The sequence below is a fragment of the Mesoplodon mirus genome, assembly GCF_964341445.2.
Source record: "Mesoplodon mirus genome assembly, chromosome: X".
In the NCBI taxonomy this organism is placed as follows: Eukaryota; Metazoa; Chordata; class Mammalia; order Artiodactyla; family Ziphiidae; genus Mesoplodon; species Mesoplodon mirus.
Window position 1 is genome coordinate 32,993,114 of NC_138981.1, and position 19,924 is coordinate 33,013,037.

The following is a 19,924-nucleotide window of genomic DNA, read 5'->3' on the forward strand; positions in this document are numbered from 1 at the left end:
CTCATACTTTGCTTTACATATTACTTTTGTTGATTTCCTCTAATTTAGCCTATGGAATTTTATTACCACACTTTACTATAATATTTGGCAACACATGGGGAATATCATATATTACATTATTTTAACATCATCTAAAAAAAGAAGTATGAGCCACATTAAATGTTTTGGCTAAGAAAATACAGTGTTGAATAAGTGAATATTTTTTGCTTATCATTAGGATATGGTTGCAAAAATTGGTTTGATTTCCAGTATTACCAAACTATTTCTTTTTTTTTAACATCTTTATTGGAGTATAATTGCTTTACAATGGTGTGTTAGTTTCTGCTTTATAACAAAGTGAATCAGTTATACATATACATATGTCCCCATATCTCTTCCCTCTTGCATCTCCCTCCCTCCCACCCTCCCTATCCCACCCCTCTAGGCGGTCACAAAGCACCCAGCTGATCTCCCTGTGCTATGCAGCTGCTTCCCACTAGCTATCTATATTACGTTTGGTAGTGTATATATGTCCATGCCACTCTCTCACTTGTCACAGCTTACCCTTCCCCCTCCCCATATCCTCAAGTCCATTCTCTAGTAGGTCTGTGTCTTTATTCCTATCTTACCCCTAGGCTCCTCATGACATTTTTTTTTCTTAGATTCCATATATATGTGTTAGCATGCGGTATTTGTCTTTCTCTTTCTGACTTACTTCACTCTGTATGACAGACTCTAGGTCCATCCACCTCACTTACAAATAACTCAATTTCGTTTCTTTTTTTTTTTACAAGTCATAAATTTTATTAGAAATTGAGTATGTTAACTAGCAGGCAGCTATATAACTTAACTATAAAGGCACTACAATTCAAACATTGTAGCACTACTACATGAATGAACACATATACAAATTAAACAGAAAAGAATATCCACAAATAGTTCTAAGTATATCTGGGAAGTTTGATAGTGACAAAGTCAAGTTATAATCTTTAAAATTGATGCCTAGGAAACTACACACCCATTTAAAACTAAACACACTACATACCAAAATAAATTACACCAGTTGCACATGTAAGAAGCTTGCAAGTTGCCACTTTACCCTAACAAGATGCATCCTTTTACAAATGTTTTCTCACACTCTGTGGCTTTTCTTTTTATTATCTTTTTTTTTTTTTTGCATCTTTATTGGAGTATAATTGCTTTACAATGGTGTGTTAATTTCTGCTTTATAACAAAGTGAATCAGTTTTACCTATACATATGTTCCCATATCTCTTCCCTCTTGCGTCTCCCTCTCTCCCACCCTCCCTATCCCACCCCTCCAGGTGGTCACAAAGCAGTGAGCTGATCTCCCTGTGCTATGCAGCTGGTTACCACTAGCTATCTATTTTACGTGTGGTAGTGTATATATGTCCATGCCTCTCTCTCGCTTTGTCACAGCTTACCCTTCCCGCTCCCCATATCCTCAAGTCCATTCTCTAGTAGGTCTGTGTCTTTATTCCTGTCTTATCCCTAGGTTCTTCATGACATTTTTTTGTCTTAAATTCCATATATATGTGTTAGCATACGGTATTTGTCTTTCTCTTTCTGACGTACTTCACTCTGTATGACAGACCCTAGGTCTATTCACCGCATTTCAAATAGCTCAATTTCGTTTCTTTTTATGGCTGAGTAATATTCCATTGTATATAGTGCCACATCTTCTTTATCCATTCGTCTGTTGATGGACACTTAGGTTGCTTCCATGTCCTGGCTATTGTAAATAGAGCTGCAATGAACATTGTGGTACATGACCCTTTTTGAATTATGGTTTTCTCAGGGTATATGCCCAGTAGTGGGATTGCTGGGTCATATGGTAGCTCTATTTGTAGTTTTTTAAGGAACCTCCATACTGTTCTCCATAGCGGCTGTACCAATTCACATTCCCACCAGCAGTGCAACAGTGTTCCCTTTTCTCCACACCCTCTCCAGCATTTATTGTTTCTAGATTTTTTGATGATGGCCATTCTGACTGGTGTGAGATGATATCTCATTGTAATTTTGATTTGCATTTCTCTAATGATTAGTGATGTTGAGCATCCTTTCATTTGTTTGTTGGCAGTCTGTATATCTTCTTTGGAGAAATGTCTGTTTAGGTCTTCTGCCCATTTTTGGATTGGGTTGTTTGTTTTTTTGCTATTGAGCTGCATGAGCTGCTTGTAAATTTTGGAGATTAATCCTTTGTCAGTTGCTTCATTTGAAAATATTTTCTCCCATTCTGAGGGTTGTCTTTTGGTCTTCTTTATGGTTTCCTTTGATGTGCAAAAGTTTTGAAGTTTCATCAGGTCCCATTTGTTTATATTTGTTTTTATTTCCATTTCTCTAGGAGGTGGGTCAAAAAGGATCTTGCTGTGATTTATGTCATAGAGTGTTCTGCCTATGTTTTGCTCTAAGAGTTTTAAAGTGTCTGGCCTTACATTTAGGTCTTTAATCCATTTTGAGCTTATTTTTGTGTATAGTGTTAGGGAGTGATCTAATCCCATACTTTTACATGTACCTGTCCTGTTTTCCCAGCACCACTTATTGAAGAGGCTGTCCTTTCTCCACCATACATTCCTGCCTCCTTTATCAAAGATAAGGTGACCATATGTGCGTGGGCTTATCTCTGGGCTTTCTATCCTGTTCCATTGATCTATCTTTCTGTTTTTATGCCAGTACCACACTGTCTTGATTACTGTAGCTTTGTAGTAAAGTCTGAAGTCAGGGAGCCTGATTCCTCCAGCTCCGTTTTTCGTTCTCAAGATTGCTTTGGCTATTTAGGGTCTTTTGTGTTTCCATACAAATTTTCAAATTTTTTGTTCTAGTTCTGTGAAAAATGCCAGTGGTAGTTTGATAGGGATTGCATTGAATCTGTAGATTGCTTTGGGTAGTAGAGTCATTTTCACAATGTTGATTCTTCCAATCCAAGAACATGGTATATCTCTCCATCTATTTGTATGATCTTTAATTTCTTTCATCAGTGTCTTGTAATTTTCTGCATACAGGTCTTTTGTCTCCTTAGGTCGGTTTATTCCTAGATATTTTATTGTTTTTGTTGCAGTGGTAAATGGGAGTGTTTTCTTAATTTCACTTTCAGATTTTTCATCATTAGTGTGTAGGAATGCCAGAGGTTTCTGTGCATTAATTTTGTATCCTGCTACTTTACCAAATTCATTGATTAGCTCTAGTAGTTTTCCGGTAGCATCTTTAGGATTCTCTATGTGTAGTATCATGTCATCTGCAAACACTGACAGCTTTACTTCTTCTTTTCCGATTTGGATTCCTTTTATTTCCTTTTCTTCTCTGACAAACAATTTCTTTATGCAAGGTCTGAATGAGCTGAACAGTTATAAGAAGAAAAATCATAATAAATCCTTTGGTTTTTCTGAAAAAAATTTAAAATGATAATTATGTTCCTACCTCTAGGATAAATAAGCTAATGAAAATTAGGAATTAAAATTTAATGAAATAAACTAACAAAGAGCAGCTTCTAAAGCTATGTAAGGTGCCTAAGAATAAATCCAACAAAAGATGTGTGAAACATGTATGAGGAATGTTATGAACATTTACTGAAAGACCTAAACAAATGAAGTTAATGGATAAGAGAATTCAATGTCAGATACTCAATTGGTCAAAATGCAATTCAATTGAATATCCCAAAAGTGTCTTTCGTGGATCCCAAGATCTTGAGCCTGGGGTAATTGAAAATAAAATGTATAGGAAATCGCAAAGGGAATAGCCAAGCCACTCCTAAAAAAAGAAATAAAAAAGTTGGATGAGGGCACATATTCTGCCAGAAAACAGGCAATACCAATCAATAGTAGTTTAAAAGTGCTATACTAACATATATGATAATGTCCTATTTTATAACTTTTGGGGAGGGTGGTGTCACAGGTGTTTATTATTATGTTTTATAATAATGTATATGTTATATATATTCTATGGTGTATTATTTATCTATTGCTGCACGTTATCCTATACATTAGTTGGGCAGAAATTTAGGATCAGCTTAGCAGTATGGATCTGGCTTAGGGTCTCTCATGAGGTTCAGTCAGATGTCAGCCAAGGCTGCCCTCATCTTAAAAATTTACTGAATGGGGAATTCCCTGGCAGTCCAGTGGCTAGGACTCAGCACTTTCACTGCCGTGGCCTGGGTTCAATCCCTGGCTGGGGAACTAAGATCCTGCAAGCAAGCTGCACAGCCAAAAAAAAAAAGTTACTGAATGGAGCTAGAGAATCTGTTTCCATGATGCCTCACTCACATGGCTAGTGCTGGCTATTGCCAAGAGAGCTCAGTTCTTCTATACTGTACCTATACCTGGGCTGCTTGAGTTTTCTCACCATGTGTTAGCTGACTTTTCCCAGAAGTGATACAAGAGAAAGCAAGGTAGAAACTGCAATGCATTTTATGACCTAGCTTTGGAAGTCACACACCAACAGAGGAAATATCTTAGGAAACTATTAAATACATTAAATATATGAGGAAACTATTCAAGAGCATAAATATCCAAAATGTGGATCACTGGGGTCCATCATGGATGTTGGTTTTCACAGTACGTTTCATATATTACATTTTAAAAATTAATAGAAAAACAAATTAATAGAGAAAAATATCTTTCCTGAGCAATATAAGGAAGACCAACTAATGTTTCATATATGTCACATCCCCAATTATACTCTGAACACTCTGAAAGAATGCAACTTATATAATTATTTGTAGAGCCATAGCCTCACACACAAGAAAAAATGCCATGGGGCTTATGTACAATACTTATTTACTGACTAACTTTTATAAAGTAAATTTACCTAAAATTGTTGGGTACTTTGATCAAATAGGAAAAGCCTGTTATCTTTACACAGCCATAAATTGGCATAATATGACAAACTATTTTTATTTCCAGTATTTTTTTAGGGTTTGAACTGATTTTTTTTCATAATATCAATCATTTTTGAGGAATATTTTAGTCATTCCATCTGTAATCTACATCTATACATTATAATACATATGAGAAAATGATAGTATGACATTATTAAGTAAATTATCTTTATATCTGGACTCTAATAGATTCAACTTTTAAAGCAATGTTGCAATTAAAAACATACTTATTGTCTATCAAGAGGGTAAGCATAATTTAGCAACTTGTTATATTTATTTCAATAACAATAAAGCTAATATTATTTCTCCTTCAAAATATGGATGCAAATATTAAGAGTTAGCACAGTTAATGGAATTTTGCATATCCCCATATATCCTGTTGATCAGCTAAGCTTTACTAAAACTATGTAGTTCAGTATTGCATTTGGAGCCAAAGAGTTTTTGTTTTCTCCTGCATTTTAATGCAAGACCTTTTCTATGCTGTTACAGGAAGGTGTTCATCTGCAACACTTCATGGATTCCTTTTGCTAACCATTTTAATTCAACATATTAGTTTATTGAATTAATGTATGATACTTGATATGATTTCAGTCTTCTTAAATTTATTAAGATTTGTTTTGTGACCTATCATGATCTATCCTGGAGAATGTTCCATGTGTGCTTGAGAAGAACGTGTATTCCCCTGCATTGGATAGACTATTTTATGTGTGTGTGTGTGTGTGTGTGTGTGTGTGTGTCTCTTAGGTCCATTTGGTTTAAAGTATGATTTAAGTCCAACTTTTCCTTCTTGATTTTTCTGGCTGTATGATTTATCCATTGGTGAATGTGGTGTATTTAAGTCCCCTACTACAGATCTTCCTCAATTTATAATGGGGTTACATCCCAATGAACCTATTGTAAGTTGAAAATATCATAAGTCAAAAATGCGTTTAATATACCTAGTCTACCAAACATCATAGCTTAGCCTAGCCTATGTTAAACATGCTCAGAATACTTACATTAACCTACATTTGGGCAAAATCATCTAACACAAAGTCTATTTCATATTAAAGTATTGAATATCTCATATAATTTACTGAATACTGTACTGAAAGTGAAAAACAGAATGGTTGTATGGGTACAGAATTGTTGTAAGTGTATGGGTTGTTCACCCTTGATATCATGTGGCTGACTGGGAGATGCAGCTCCCTGCCACTGCCCAACATCCTGAGAGAGTATCTTACTTACCACATATTGCTAGCCAGAGAAAATGTCAAAATTCAAAATTTGCAGTACTGAATGCTAGAGTTGAAAATTGTTAGTCAAATCATTATAAGTTGGGGACTGTCTGTATTATTGTATTGTTGTCTGTTTCTTCCTTCAGATCTGTTAGTATTTGCTTAATATATTTATGTGCTCCAATGTTGGGTGCATATGTATCAGTATTTACAACTATTATATTTTCTTAATGAACTGACCCCTTTATCATTATATAATGACTTTCTTTGTCTCTTGTTACCATTCAGAGGAAGTCCCTCATAGCAGGATACTGTCCAGAGGCTACTGGCACTGTCCCTGCTCAGAAGGGGTGGGAGACATGAGAACTCCCAGGAAAGAGAGGACTCAGAAAGGGTGCTTAAATGTCTAGATGACATCACTCAGTAGCACAGCAAAAAGTCTCTGGGTCAGAGTGCTCCAATGGGCAGCAGCAGCTTGGGATCTTTTATCTGAAAGACCTTCCTTACCTATAGCTGGCAGACGTTGGGTGTGGTTTTGTGGGATATACAAAGCAGGTAGGCTCTAGAAGGTTGAAAATCTGCTTGTTTGGATTACAATATGTAAGTTTATCAAGTCAACATGTTGTACACCTCAAACTTATGCCATGTTATATGTCCATTATATCGCAATAAAAATAGTATTGATAATAATTGGGATGCGAAAATGTTTGAGTTCAGCTCCAGTGGGCTTTTAAGCTAATGAACCTCAGCCTGAAGTAAAGAAATAAACAATACACAGAAGCCATCTTTGGCTCATTTATATAACATGGATGTTCTACATTACATTGGAAGAACCATGCCATAGGAGATTCTAGCTACAGAGGATCAGTTAGTACACAAAGTCATAAAAGTCTTTTTCATCCAGTAAATTTACATAAACCGGCTTGAATTTTTTTGGTTGATCATATTTTATAAACTAGTTTATTTACTATATGAGTTGAGAAAGATTACAATATGCCCATGATGGTCAAATGATAAAGTAGTAATTTGGAAGTAACAATTTCAGTTATATTTTTTATATCTTTTTTTTTAACCAAAAGAGAAAGGAAAGGAAGAAGGAATATTATCTTTAAAAATTTAGAAATATTCATGCTATCAACATTTTGCTTGTAGTCTGAACCTGGGATATATATATATATATATATATATATATATACTTTTTTTTTTTTTTTTTTGCGGTACACGGGCCTCTCACTGCTTTGGCCTCTCCCGCTGAGGAGCACAGGCCCCGGACGCACAGGCCCAGCGGCCATGGCCCACGGGCCCAGCCGCTCTGCGGCACGTGGGACCCTCCCAGACCAGGGCACGAACCCGCGCCCCCTGCATCGGCAGGCGGACTCTCAACCACTGCGCCACCAGGGAAGCCCTGGGAGATATATTTTAAAAGAAGGAAACTAAAAGCTAGGCTATGTTAGAAATAGGTATCACCAAAGGTTTAATTCGGTCAGAATAAGAAAGTACTGAACTAGACTATTTAAACTAAAAGCAAAAATGTGTGTGGGTAGGAGATAAAATAAAAAAAAATCTCAAGAGAGAGAGAAATGTTAACATCAAATATTTACTCTAAGCTGACACTATGCAGAACCTGCATTGTACTAATAGGAACACAGTTTAATGGACTCATTCCTCAGTGGGTTGTGTATACAGGCCAGTCAGGACATTAACAGGAGTAGACAGTGAAAACCACATAAAGTTAAAGTAGCATAATAAAAATCAATGTCAAAAATATCATAAATAAATAGAACAAAATGTCTCTTCTATCTATAGGATTCATTGAATCTAATAAGGCTTTGAATCACAATTCAAAACTAAGCCAGTATGTGAAACTTTAGGTGATGTGGGTTGCAATAACTGCTCTTCAGTGTATTCAAATGTACCCTTAATGGGTAAGAAATAGTTAATTCTACTTTAAAAATGAGTTGATAGTTAGCAGAGTATAGTTTACATGCACTGAGACAATCTAACTCTGTAAGTGTAGTAGGTTTGAAGAATTCTAACTTACTCAAAATAATTATGTGAGGGAAATTAATATCAACACCTTCCAAGCTGAATTTTTAAAAGTGGTTATTTTTGTAGCATTCAGGTGAGGATTACTTTGTAAAGCTCTCCTTTTTAGAGATAAGATCTGGGAGAATCTCTAAGGAAGATGGAGTGTTAAGATGTATATCCGTTCCTTGCATGTATGGTTAGCTCACTTCTGAAGTGACTGGATTTTTTATAGGTAATACATCTTTAAGCAACATTTCCAGTGCTTACTTTCCTGCTCTTAGACTAAACTCAGCATCAGCCATTTGATTTCATGGAGATCCAATTTTGTTTTAATTGAAATATATTATCTAAAAAGTTAATAATCCATTGAAGTTGGAACTTACTAAATGGTACCCTGGTGACTTGAAGAGTCAACATAGCTTCCCAAAGTATCTAATATACCACAAGGGAGTATTTTATGCCCCTGATGAAATCAGTTGAGTATGTATGTAAAATTCTAGATATTGTTTGCTTATGTAGTCTAATCAGTTTCTTGTAAAAGTTTCTTTAATAAAGAAATGAATTAAAATCCAAGACTTTAAAGTAAAAAGAGACATTTCTACCAGTTTTTAAAATGGGAAAGAAATATGCATATATATGCATGTATATAATATATACATATTATATATTATAAGAAGAAAAATATTTTGTCTTTTTCTCCATTTCCTGGCACAGAGCTCCCAAAACCCTTGGAATTTCCTAAGTGATAAGGGTGATAGGAACACCTGTTGTTCTAGTCAGGTGATTCCTGGCAGGCCCCTAAATAGTTTCAGGGTGGGGCTGGTCCCTGAGAGATTGAGTCCTGATTAAAAACTTGGAAGTTTTCAGTCCCACCCTCCAACCTCCAGAGAGTGGAGAAGGGCTGAAGATTGAGTTAATCACCAATGCCTATGTAGTGAATCCTCCATAAAACCCCCAAATAACAGAGTTCTGGGAACTTAGGAAATGGTGAACACAGCCATGTGCTAGGAGAGTAGCACACTCCAACTCCACAGGACAGAGGTTCCCACACTCAGGACTCTTCCTGGCCTTGCCCTATGTACCTGTCATCTGACTGTTCATTTGTATCCTTTATAACAAACTGTAATAGTAAGTATAACTTTTTCTTGAGTTATGGGAGTCATTCCGGCAAATTGTCGAACTTGAGGGGGGGTTGTAAAAACCCCCAACTTAGTAGCCAAGTTGAACAAGTGTGGATAACTTGGATACTTGTGACTGGCATCTGAAGCGGGGGCAATCTTGTGGGACTGAGCCCTTATGCCTGTGGAGTCTGATACTAACACCAGACTTGAACTGTCATACATCTAGTTGCTCTATATCTACCTGTGTCTATAAATGCATTAAAAGATTTTAAAGCATGTAGACCTAAGACTTAAAGCTCAAAAGTTTGGATTTGAGATTTAATGTTCCTAAAACTTGTACTAAAATAATCAAATTTTTCTGTACTCAAAGGTAGCCAATTGAGGTACCTTGTCTTGGGATAAAACAGAGTCAGAATATTAGCACTGGAAGGATCTTAGAAGGGTATATAGAATAACATGACTGTTTTACAGATGAAGGTACTGAAATGGAAAAGGTTAAGTGACTTGTTTCACTTCATATAGCTAGAATCATCAAAACTGGAACTAGGACTGAATTAACTCTCAGTCTAGAGTTATTTTTCACCATCTCCATTGCTTTCCATTAAGAGGTACAATATATTTTAGATCAGTAAGGACTTCCCTGGTGGTGCAGTGGTTACGAATCCGCCTGCAAATGCAGGGGACACGGGTTCAAGCCCTGGTCTGGGAAAATCCCACATGCCGTGGAGCAACTAAGCCTGTGTGCCACAACTACTGAGGCTGCGTGCCACAACTACTGAAGTCCATGTGCCTAGAGCCTGTGCTCTGCATGCAACAAGAGAAGCCACCGCAATGAGAAGCCCACGCACCACAACGAAGAGTAGCCCCCACTCATCACAACTAGAGAAAGCCCATGCACAGCAACAAAGACCCAATGCAGCCAAAAATAAATAAATAAATTTATAGAATAGTAGAGGCTTCATTACTTAATAATCAGTTAAAAACAAATAGAATATCCCAATTGATATACAAAATTAACAAAACATCTTTCAGTCAAGGTGACAGACCAAAGTATACATTCTTTTTTCCTTTTCCTCCTAAAACCCAATTAAATGACAGTAAAAGAATAGAAAAATATTTTAAAAAGCAAAGCAACAGATAGAATGGAATAAAAGGGATTTCTATGAGTTTCCTTCAAGTTAGAATGCCTTCTATCTTGGGCTAATGAAGCAAAGTAGAGGGAGCAAAAGTCCATAATATTGCATGGAAGGTAATGTAGCCAAAGAGAGATTTGATCTCCCAATCAAAACCTGAAATAATTAACTCAAAAATTGAACGTTTTACCTATGCATGATAAAGTATCAACATTTGAAATGCCAAAAATATCAATTAGCAGAAAGATGAGAAAAATTCACAGTCTTCTCTTATTGCTTACTGCCTCCAGCATGGAGTGTGGAAAAATAAGTTAGGCAGATGTACAAAGACTCTTGAGTGCCAAACATAGTTCATTGAAATTGATACAGAATATTGACTACCTCAAAAAAGAGGTGATTGCTCTCAGTCCATTCAATTACTTTCAGAAAGACATAGAGTAGACATGGAAAGAATTAACTAAGAATAATACAACTGAAGAGAGTAATTTCTTTGCAATGAGGCAGATGCAACTATCTCATTAAGACAATTTTTGTCATTAGGTGGTTCAATAAAGGTTTACTTACAATTTTTTTTTTTTTTTTTTTTTTTTTTTTTTTTTTTGCGATACACGGGCCTCTCACTGTTGTGGCCTCTCCCGTTGTGGAGCACAGGCTCCAGACGCGCAGGCTCAGCGGCCATTGCTTACGGACCCAGCCGCTCCGCAGCATGTGGGATCTTCCCGGACCGGGGCACGAACCCGTGTCCCCTGCATCGGTAGGTGGACTCTTAACCACTGCACCACCAGGGAAGCCCCTGTTTACTTACTCTTCATTTCATTTTTAATTAGCTAAAACCAGTATTATTTCTTGCCCCTGTGTTAAACAATACTGAAACCAGGCATACTTTCTTTCCCTGTGTAAAACTGTACCAATACCAAGGAAAAGTACCTTAGTTCTTGCACCAAGAAATACCCACTCCTCAAAGGTAAAACTATGAGTAAACTAAAACCCTTTTTTAACAAGACTGAGCTTGCTTATCAAGACTATTTCAAACCCTTGCTTCACTGTGCCTATCAATTGAAAGCTATTATGTTATAAACTCTGCCCACTCCCAGTCAGTTCTCCACATTGCAAGACCTACCTTAAAATCATCCATCCTAAGCCCTAAAACCTTATAAATTATTATTTCCTAATTTCCCCCATTTTGAGACATTGCTAACCCTCTGACAAGATGTTACCCCTTACTGCAGTAAACCTAATAAATTTAGACTTGCTTGGGCATCCCTGGTGGCGCAGTGGTTGAGAGTCCGCCTGCCGATGCAGGGGACACGGGTTCGTGCCCCGGTCCGGGAAGATCCCACATGCCGTGGAGCGGCTGGGCCCGTGAGTCATGGCCGCTGAGCCTGCACGTCCGGAGCCTGTGCTCCACAACGGGAGAGGCCACAACAGTGAGAGGCCCGTGTACCGCAAAAAAAAAAAAAAAAAAAAATTTAGACTTGCTTGATCAACAGGTATTTCTGGTGGTCTTTTGGGAGTTGATCCTTGACCAAAATCTTCTGACATGTTACCAGTCATTGAATAAATGTTTGTTTTGTGCTTGGCATATGCTTGGGATGCTAGTGGGATTTGAAAGTCTTGATCATAAATATGATCTCTCAGTCTAATATGAGGTGCAACCTAGAATCAATCATTTCCAAACATGGGGATCTTATTTATCAAGTTTCTTTCTGCTTTTTTTCTTTTTTTATGCTGGACCTGACTCTGACTTAGCGGTATAATTTAGAACTTGGAAATAACCAACCATATATCAGAGGAAGTTCGGGAGATTTGCTCAGCTTGAAGTATATCAGGTTGTATTCAAAATCCATTTGCTTTTCTCCAAATCAAAACATAATGGTACTAATTCAGATGAGTAGGGCATATAATTTTAGACATTTTTGTAGTCATGGAGATTTATTTCTGCTGATTCATCCAGTTCAGTCTGGCATACAGTGCTGAGATGATTGGCTAAATTTTGAATGTAGCCCAAGGCCATAGAATAGAACATAGTCCATTGGTCCATAACAGATAATTCAATCTCATTACTATTTTCAACCAACTGGTCAAATCTCCCTAGGGTAAGTTCACGTTTGAGGCCTGTCTGAGTCCATGAATTTTCATTGTAGTTCCAAAAGTAGTCTAGCCTCCCAGGAATACTGCAAAACAGAGCAGAGATGATCAGAGTGATTTAAAAAAAAGAGAGAGAGAGATACCCTTCTCCCCTATACCAATGATAATTTGCCCCAACACTAAAATGGATAACCAGACCTCAATTTTAGGTTTGAAATTATTCCTGTGGGTTATCCTAACCAGAATAAGTAAACTAAATAGCTGCTTGCAAAGTACAAATAAATGTTGCTCAAATTGGTGTGATAGTATTCTAAAGAAAATAATGCTTGTTTTAAAGCATTGAAGGCCCTTGAGACAAAACAGTTTTTTTCCCCCTCCTTGCCAAAAAAAGAAAAATATCTGGCTAAAGATGTGAGATAGGAGTTGGGGTAGGAAGGGAGGTTACTTGAAATCTTCTTTGGAAACTTCCATGTCATTCTCTGAAGATGTCTATGTAAATATACTGGACGAGTTCAGTGTTTGTATAATTAAATTATAACTTGAGGTGTCTTAACATCTTGTAAACTGTATTCATATTCATTACACATGACCTCAGTTCATTTCATTACAATTGTAAACTATTATTCTTATATTATAAATGAGAAAGACTAAGAGAAGTTAAATAAGTTGTCTTAAATTTACATCACAGGGCTAGTTTGAAATGCAGCCATTTCTGAAACAAGATTATTCTAACTCTAAATTCAGTGTTCCTTATTCATGTCAAGAAGTGGGAAACCATTTCCTGAGTAGATATTAAAAAATAATGGCTGATGCCTAAGGGTCTAGAATTTAAATTAGAGGAAGTTGACAACATACAAAAGAGCTTTCACTTATTGACATACATTCTACTACCATACTAGTGTAGAAGACTACTATAATGTTCATCTTCTGTAGAAGATTTCCAAATACTTATAGACTTAATCTGCTCTTAGAATCTAGGAAACAAAAGAGACTGGCAGAGAAAAACAAAATCTGTCTGTCAAGTCAGAATGATGTTGATATAAGTTGGACACATCAAGAAACTTTGACTCCAATCAATAAACCTTCTGAAATAGATTATTTCAAAAACAGGCACAGAAGACATCAGTGGAAGCTGATGAGTAAAATGTTTCTCTATATAATAAATTTAGTCTTCAATATATCTGTCCTAATATTTACCAGGCTTTTGCATAGAGAATATGTCCCCTGGGGAGGAAACTAGGTCTTATGCATGGATTAAGCTATGAGAGCCTGTGGTAATAATATTGCTAAAAATGTACTGCATTTACAAAGAAAGAAATTTGGGGTTCTCAAACACATCTATGTGTGGGCATATTAGGGAGAGAGAGAGAGAGAAAGAGAGAGAGAAGCCAGGAAAGAAGGAAAAGAGAAAGAAAAAATAAAGTAAAAAAGAGAAATATTTTAAAAGGCAGACAGACTTAGAAAGTTTTATAATTTGCCTAAGTCTCCCAACTTGTCAGTGGTAGAGTTGAAATCTGAATTTGGGTCTGATGCCAAATTTACTAACCCATACTGCCTCTAGAATTTCTATCACCAGTATAATTTCCACAGCAAATTATTCTTCTATTGCACCCTCTCCCTAAAGTTATAATTTTCCTTAGGTTTCTACAATTCTATACTTTCTACAAAATCATTATTATAATCAAATATTTATCTATATGTTAGATTAGTAGACTTCATTTGTCTTACATGAGTTCCATGTCAAAGTTTGAATGTCTTTTTAAGAGATTCCTAGAATGTTATACTTCTGACTTATTTTTGTTATTCACATTCTTTGGTGTTAATATGCCACATTCTATAAGGCTTCCAATCACTCATTACACAGACTAAAAGTCATTGATAATGCATATTGAAATCCAATTAGTAATTTAAATAATGCTTCACCACTTTGCAGAGATTAATTATCTCATCCATTATGGTGACATTAAAATGTGTTTTACATTGTAATTAGCATCAATAAAGTAAGGAGTGAGCTTTTTCAGCTATTATGAGGAATATGACATGAATTTTAATATCAATGAACTGCAGATATTAATAGCTTAAGTGTGTTTGTGATGTTTATTAAATGTCCCCAACACTGAATTTTTTGTATATATTCAGTTTTGTTGATAATTCCCAGACAGATTTTAGATATAACACATTATTCCAAAAATGGCCATCTGTACTTAGAAGATATGTATATTCATTTATTCAGTCATCCATTAATTCATCACCTACTTAGTATAAATATTTCTTTTTGCTGGGATCTCTTCTTGGTGCTGGGTTTGTGGTGATTAATCAAACAATAAGATTGTGCCCTTTTGATACTGAACAAATAAATAAGCAAATACTTATCTTCTGGTAAGTGCCATAAAGAAAATAGAAGAAGTGCATGGGAATCTGGGTGTTATTCAATATCTTTAACAACTAACTGACAAATCGGATTAGACAAATGAACAACAGATTTTGTCTTAGAGCAGCATCTCTCAGGTGACCTGCTGGGCAGTTTCTTGATCATGGAAAGGTTTGAGGGGCGCCAGAAGTAAAGCTGAAGAGTCAGGGCAGCAGAGGTCCACTCAGGAGGCTTAGAATAGAGGCTTTTTCCTAACCCTAGTGGGATATCCTTAAAACCCCACTGTAGCATGCTATGTAATGTCCAATAATTTAATCACATAAAATGTGGTGTCACGGTATTGTGAGTTTAAAAAAAAAGAGTAAGTTTTTCAAACAGCCTAAACTGTCAAAAGCACAAAAGAGAAGGTTATACTTTACATAACTGACTATACACTGAACTCAGAAATTCCCAAAGAATCAGGTAGCTATCACTTGCTAATCCTCTCACTCCCCACATTCCCAGTACAAGAACTTTTCCCAGTTACATTTAAGAATAGGTTAACAACAAAAGACACGGGTTGGGAGCAGCAATCATTAATCATGCTATATCCAGAGCACATTATCATTGAGTTTTACTTTGTTTCAATGTTTTAATTTCTGAAATATACTTTAACATACGACATATACTCATGTTGAAACAAAGATTACCTTCTGTGATTTCTCTTTGTTTCTAACATTATTCTCAGGAGCAACACATTATAAAGACACATAATGTATTTCCTTAGTCTTCTTTTGTCCAAATTAACTGCTGTCTGTTCTTTCAACAAATTTTGTGACCTGAATTTCGTATCTCAGCCATCTGCTCTTCTAATATAGTCTCCTTAGTATTAATGATGTCAAGTGCTTGTATAAAGCTCCCTATCCAGACACTGTTCTAAGAGGTTTGTGTATGTTAATTTATTTAATCTCACAAACATGCTATAAAGTAGGTTCTATTGTTATCCCCACTTGATAGATGGAAAAACTAAGGCATAGAGAGGTTAAGTAAATTGCTCCAGGCAACCCAGTTAGTACCGCCAGAACTAGGAAACAAACCCAGGCAGACTGGCATCATAGTCTGTGTTTTGATCAAATGTCCAGAATCACATTCTAAGATATAAAGTCTTCATTATTGTTAAGTTGTAGGATCATGGCAGCCCAACCAGAAGATCTGGTATGTAAGCAATGTGACTAGCAGAAGTCTGCTCTTACTTGTGCTTGGTTGCTCTTAAGAAATAGGCCTCAAAGATGCATAGCCATCAGAAAGGAATAGAACACTCGATAGTAATTATTAGCAATCAGCCTAGATCAGTGGTTCTCAAACTTTAGTGTGCATCAGAATCACCTGAAGAGCTTATTAACAGACAGATTGCTGGTCTCCATTCCCCAGAGTTTCTCATTCAGTAGGTCTGCGGTGGGACCAAAAATTTTGCATTTCTAAAAAGTTGCCAGGTAATGCTGCTGTTGATGTCTGTGCACCACACTTTGCACAGTTAACTATGCAACTGTTGCCCTAGAATATCTGGGTTTACGGTCCTAATATGTGTGCTTCAGATAACTGCAGGCCTGCACATGCCTAGACAATATGAACGCGCAAGGAAACAACTCATCAGTGAAAAACTGCACATTATAAAATGATTATGGAAGAACAGAAGAAGGCTGTTCTATACCTTGTGTGGTTCATAGGATCTTTGCGTGTGGTAAAATACCTAAAAATGGATGACTTATAGTCAAAGGGAGTGACCCTAATGTGTATGATAGCAAGTAGGACTTGGAAGAGAAAGTAAATTTACTTCTCTGGGCTATACTGTGAGGAAGGCACACACTGCTGTGGTTGTCATATTAATATGACATATTAGAGTTACTTTTAGTTCAAGTAGTGTCCATGGATCTATCTTTTCATGGTTGGCCTAGGTCACAGTGACCGTAACTAGGAAACACACACACACGAAGCATCCATGAGTGAGATAGATCTGGGTATGAGAAGACCAAGTAAAAGTATTACACGAGTGCACCTCACTATGATTAAACATCAGTGAGACTTTTTCATAAAATGGCCTTTGTTATATCACAACTACAGAATTTTGACCGGCTACCTCACTCCACATGGTCCTTAGCTTCCTACTGTTTTTCTGAGAACACACACACACACACACACACACACAAATACATATTTGCCTTACTAGCATGTAATGCAGTAAATCTTTGTTTTATTGGGCATTGCTAACATCAGGGCCCTTATCATGGTGTTTTCCTAAAATAGGATAATTGATTTTAAGAGAAATCTGGGGTATGCTATTCGGTATCATTTCTTCACTGACATATTATATGCATGCTGCAAATACATATGTCATTGCTCTCCTTCATAAATTATTTGATAAATATTCAATTTTGGTTCCACCCATTTGGCTTCTTTCTACAGTTTCAAAGTAATCCCATGATTCAGATTTCCTGAATGATCTCTCTTATCTCAATTTTGTCAACTTATTTTGTTCCTAATAGCTTTTCTTTGTCTTCTTCTATGGGGCATTTTTGAAAAAAGCCCATTCTTACCACATTCTTTTGTATATTTTCCCAAGAAAAGAAGTAATCACCACATTATACTAGTAATCACCAAATTCTCATTACCAGAATGTCTGCATCTTTCTAAGAAGGCAGAGAATTTGTTGATTGGTTGCTCCCAAGTTCAACACTAGATAAGAAATTGAGGTTGACTAGGACAGAAACAATCTCTAATGTTCCCGTTACTGCTAGCAGATCTAATTCTGTTATTAGGAAGTAATATTTAAATGTGTGTCAGGAGACAGGCTTTGAAAATGTTGCCCAGAAAAAGGATATGTGGTCTCTAATTAATATATTTTAAAATATTTTAAGATTAATATAACAACCATACAGAAAGTAGAAAATATAAATACCTGAACCAAGAAATGTAACATGACCAGTTCCCCAGAAGCTCCCCTTTCAATCTCACACTTCATGGGTTTTTTTTAAGTTTTATCATATATTCCTAGAAAACATGCTTTTCCTTTTTAACTATTTTTGAAACTCACATAAGTAAAAACCATACAATTCATATTCTTTTGTGTTTGGTTTCTTTCTCTTAATATAGAGTCTGTTGAGTACAGCTGTAATTTGTTTGATTTCATTGCTGATGTTCTCTGATATGAATATACTACTACTTATAAGTTTCAAGCTATTATAAAAATGCTGAAGTGAATATTCTTGTACATAGATCCTGGGTCTTGTGCATATTTCTCTAAAGTACATGTTTAGGCATGGAACTGCAGAACCATCGGTACATGCATCTTCAAAATTACTAGATAATGACAAACTGTTTTCTAAAATGGTCTAACAATTTAAATTCCATACAGCATTTCAGGAGAATTTCCATTGTTCCACATCATCCTCATCACTTGGGCATGTCATAATTTTAATTGTGATATAGAGATAGCCCATTATTGAGTTTATCACTCCCCTGGCAACTAAGTTGAGAACTTTTTATATTTTCATTGTCCATTAAGTGCTTGTCTAATTTTTTGCCCATCATTTTTTCCATCTTTTTTTCCGTCTGGTTTTTCCTAATTAATTTGTAGGAGGTCTTTATTCAAGTCAATTGCCAGTTGTATATATGACAAGTCTATTTTCCAATTCTGTGATATATCTTTTCATTATTTGTATGTCTTTTAATAGACAAAAATTCTTAATTTTAGTATTTTTTAAATTTATTTAATCCTGTTTCTAAGTGGCTGGTGCAATTGTATCTTATTTAAAATATATTTACTTCCCAGAATTCTGAAAGATATTCTACTATATTATCTTTTAAAAGCTTTATTATTTTACACTTTACATTTAGAGCACTAATCTGTGTGGAATTGACTTCTGTTTATTATGTAAAGTAGGAGACCAATTTACTTTTTTTGTGTATTTTTTGTATTTTTTTATTGAAGTATATTTGATTTACTGTATTGTGTTAGTTTCAGGTGTACAGCACAGCGATTCAGTTATATATATATATATATATTTATGTATATATATGTATGTATATTCTTCTTCACATTCTCCTCCCTTATGGGTTATTACAAAATATTGAGTATAGCTCCCTGTGCTATACAGTAGGTCCTTGTTGGTTATCTATTTTATATATAGCCAATTTACTTTTATTGAATAAGTATAACCAATTTTCAAAAAAACATTTATTGAAAAGACCATTCTTTGCCATTTTTATGCAAGTACTAATGAAACAGGAGGGAAGAAGGCAGGATGAAACCTTTAAAAGAATGACATAGTTGTTCAGGATACAACATAAACTGGTCAGGACCAACCAGGTGCAAGATGGCAAACAAGTCAACTTCCAGCAGACCTTGAGCCTCATTATATGCTCATTGTAATATATTAGCATATGCTAAATGACACACCCACAGGTGTCATGACAGTTCCAAGACTGACCATAAAAGGCCAAAAAGTGGCGGTGGCCCAATTCCCAGAAATCCCTGCTTCTTCCCCAAAATACTTGGAATCATCCTCCCACTCATTAGCCTATGAAATTACCCAGTCGATAAAAACTAACCACCACATATTTTGGGGCCTCTCACCTTCTGAGATGGCCCACACTCTGTCTGTGGAGCGTGTTTCTCCCAGGGACACTCTCACTTTCCAAGATAACCCCATATTCTGGGGCCACTCTTGCCTTTTGAGAAGGACCACATTCTGTCTACAGAATGTATATCTCTCTAAATAAATCCACTTCTTTTCTATCACTTAGCCTCTCACTGAATCCTTCTGTGCTGAAACATAAAGAACCTGAGCTTCATTAAGTCCTGAGACCAGGTGTGCAACTGGGACTTGAACTCATGGGCCAGGACTCGAATTCACCGTCTTTTAATCAGTGATAATATTATTATAATCTTTTCTGACTTTAGTCACTGTTGAGAAATCAGCCATGAGTGAAACTGCTGTTCATTTGAAGGCAATCTTTTATTCTACATTATTTTACTATATCACATTTGCCTTTGTAATTCTGAAGTCTCACTGTGATGTAACTATGTGTGGGGTCCTCATTTTTAATTTATTTATC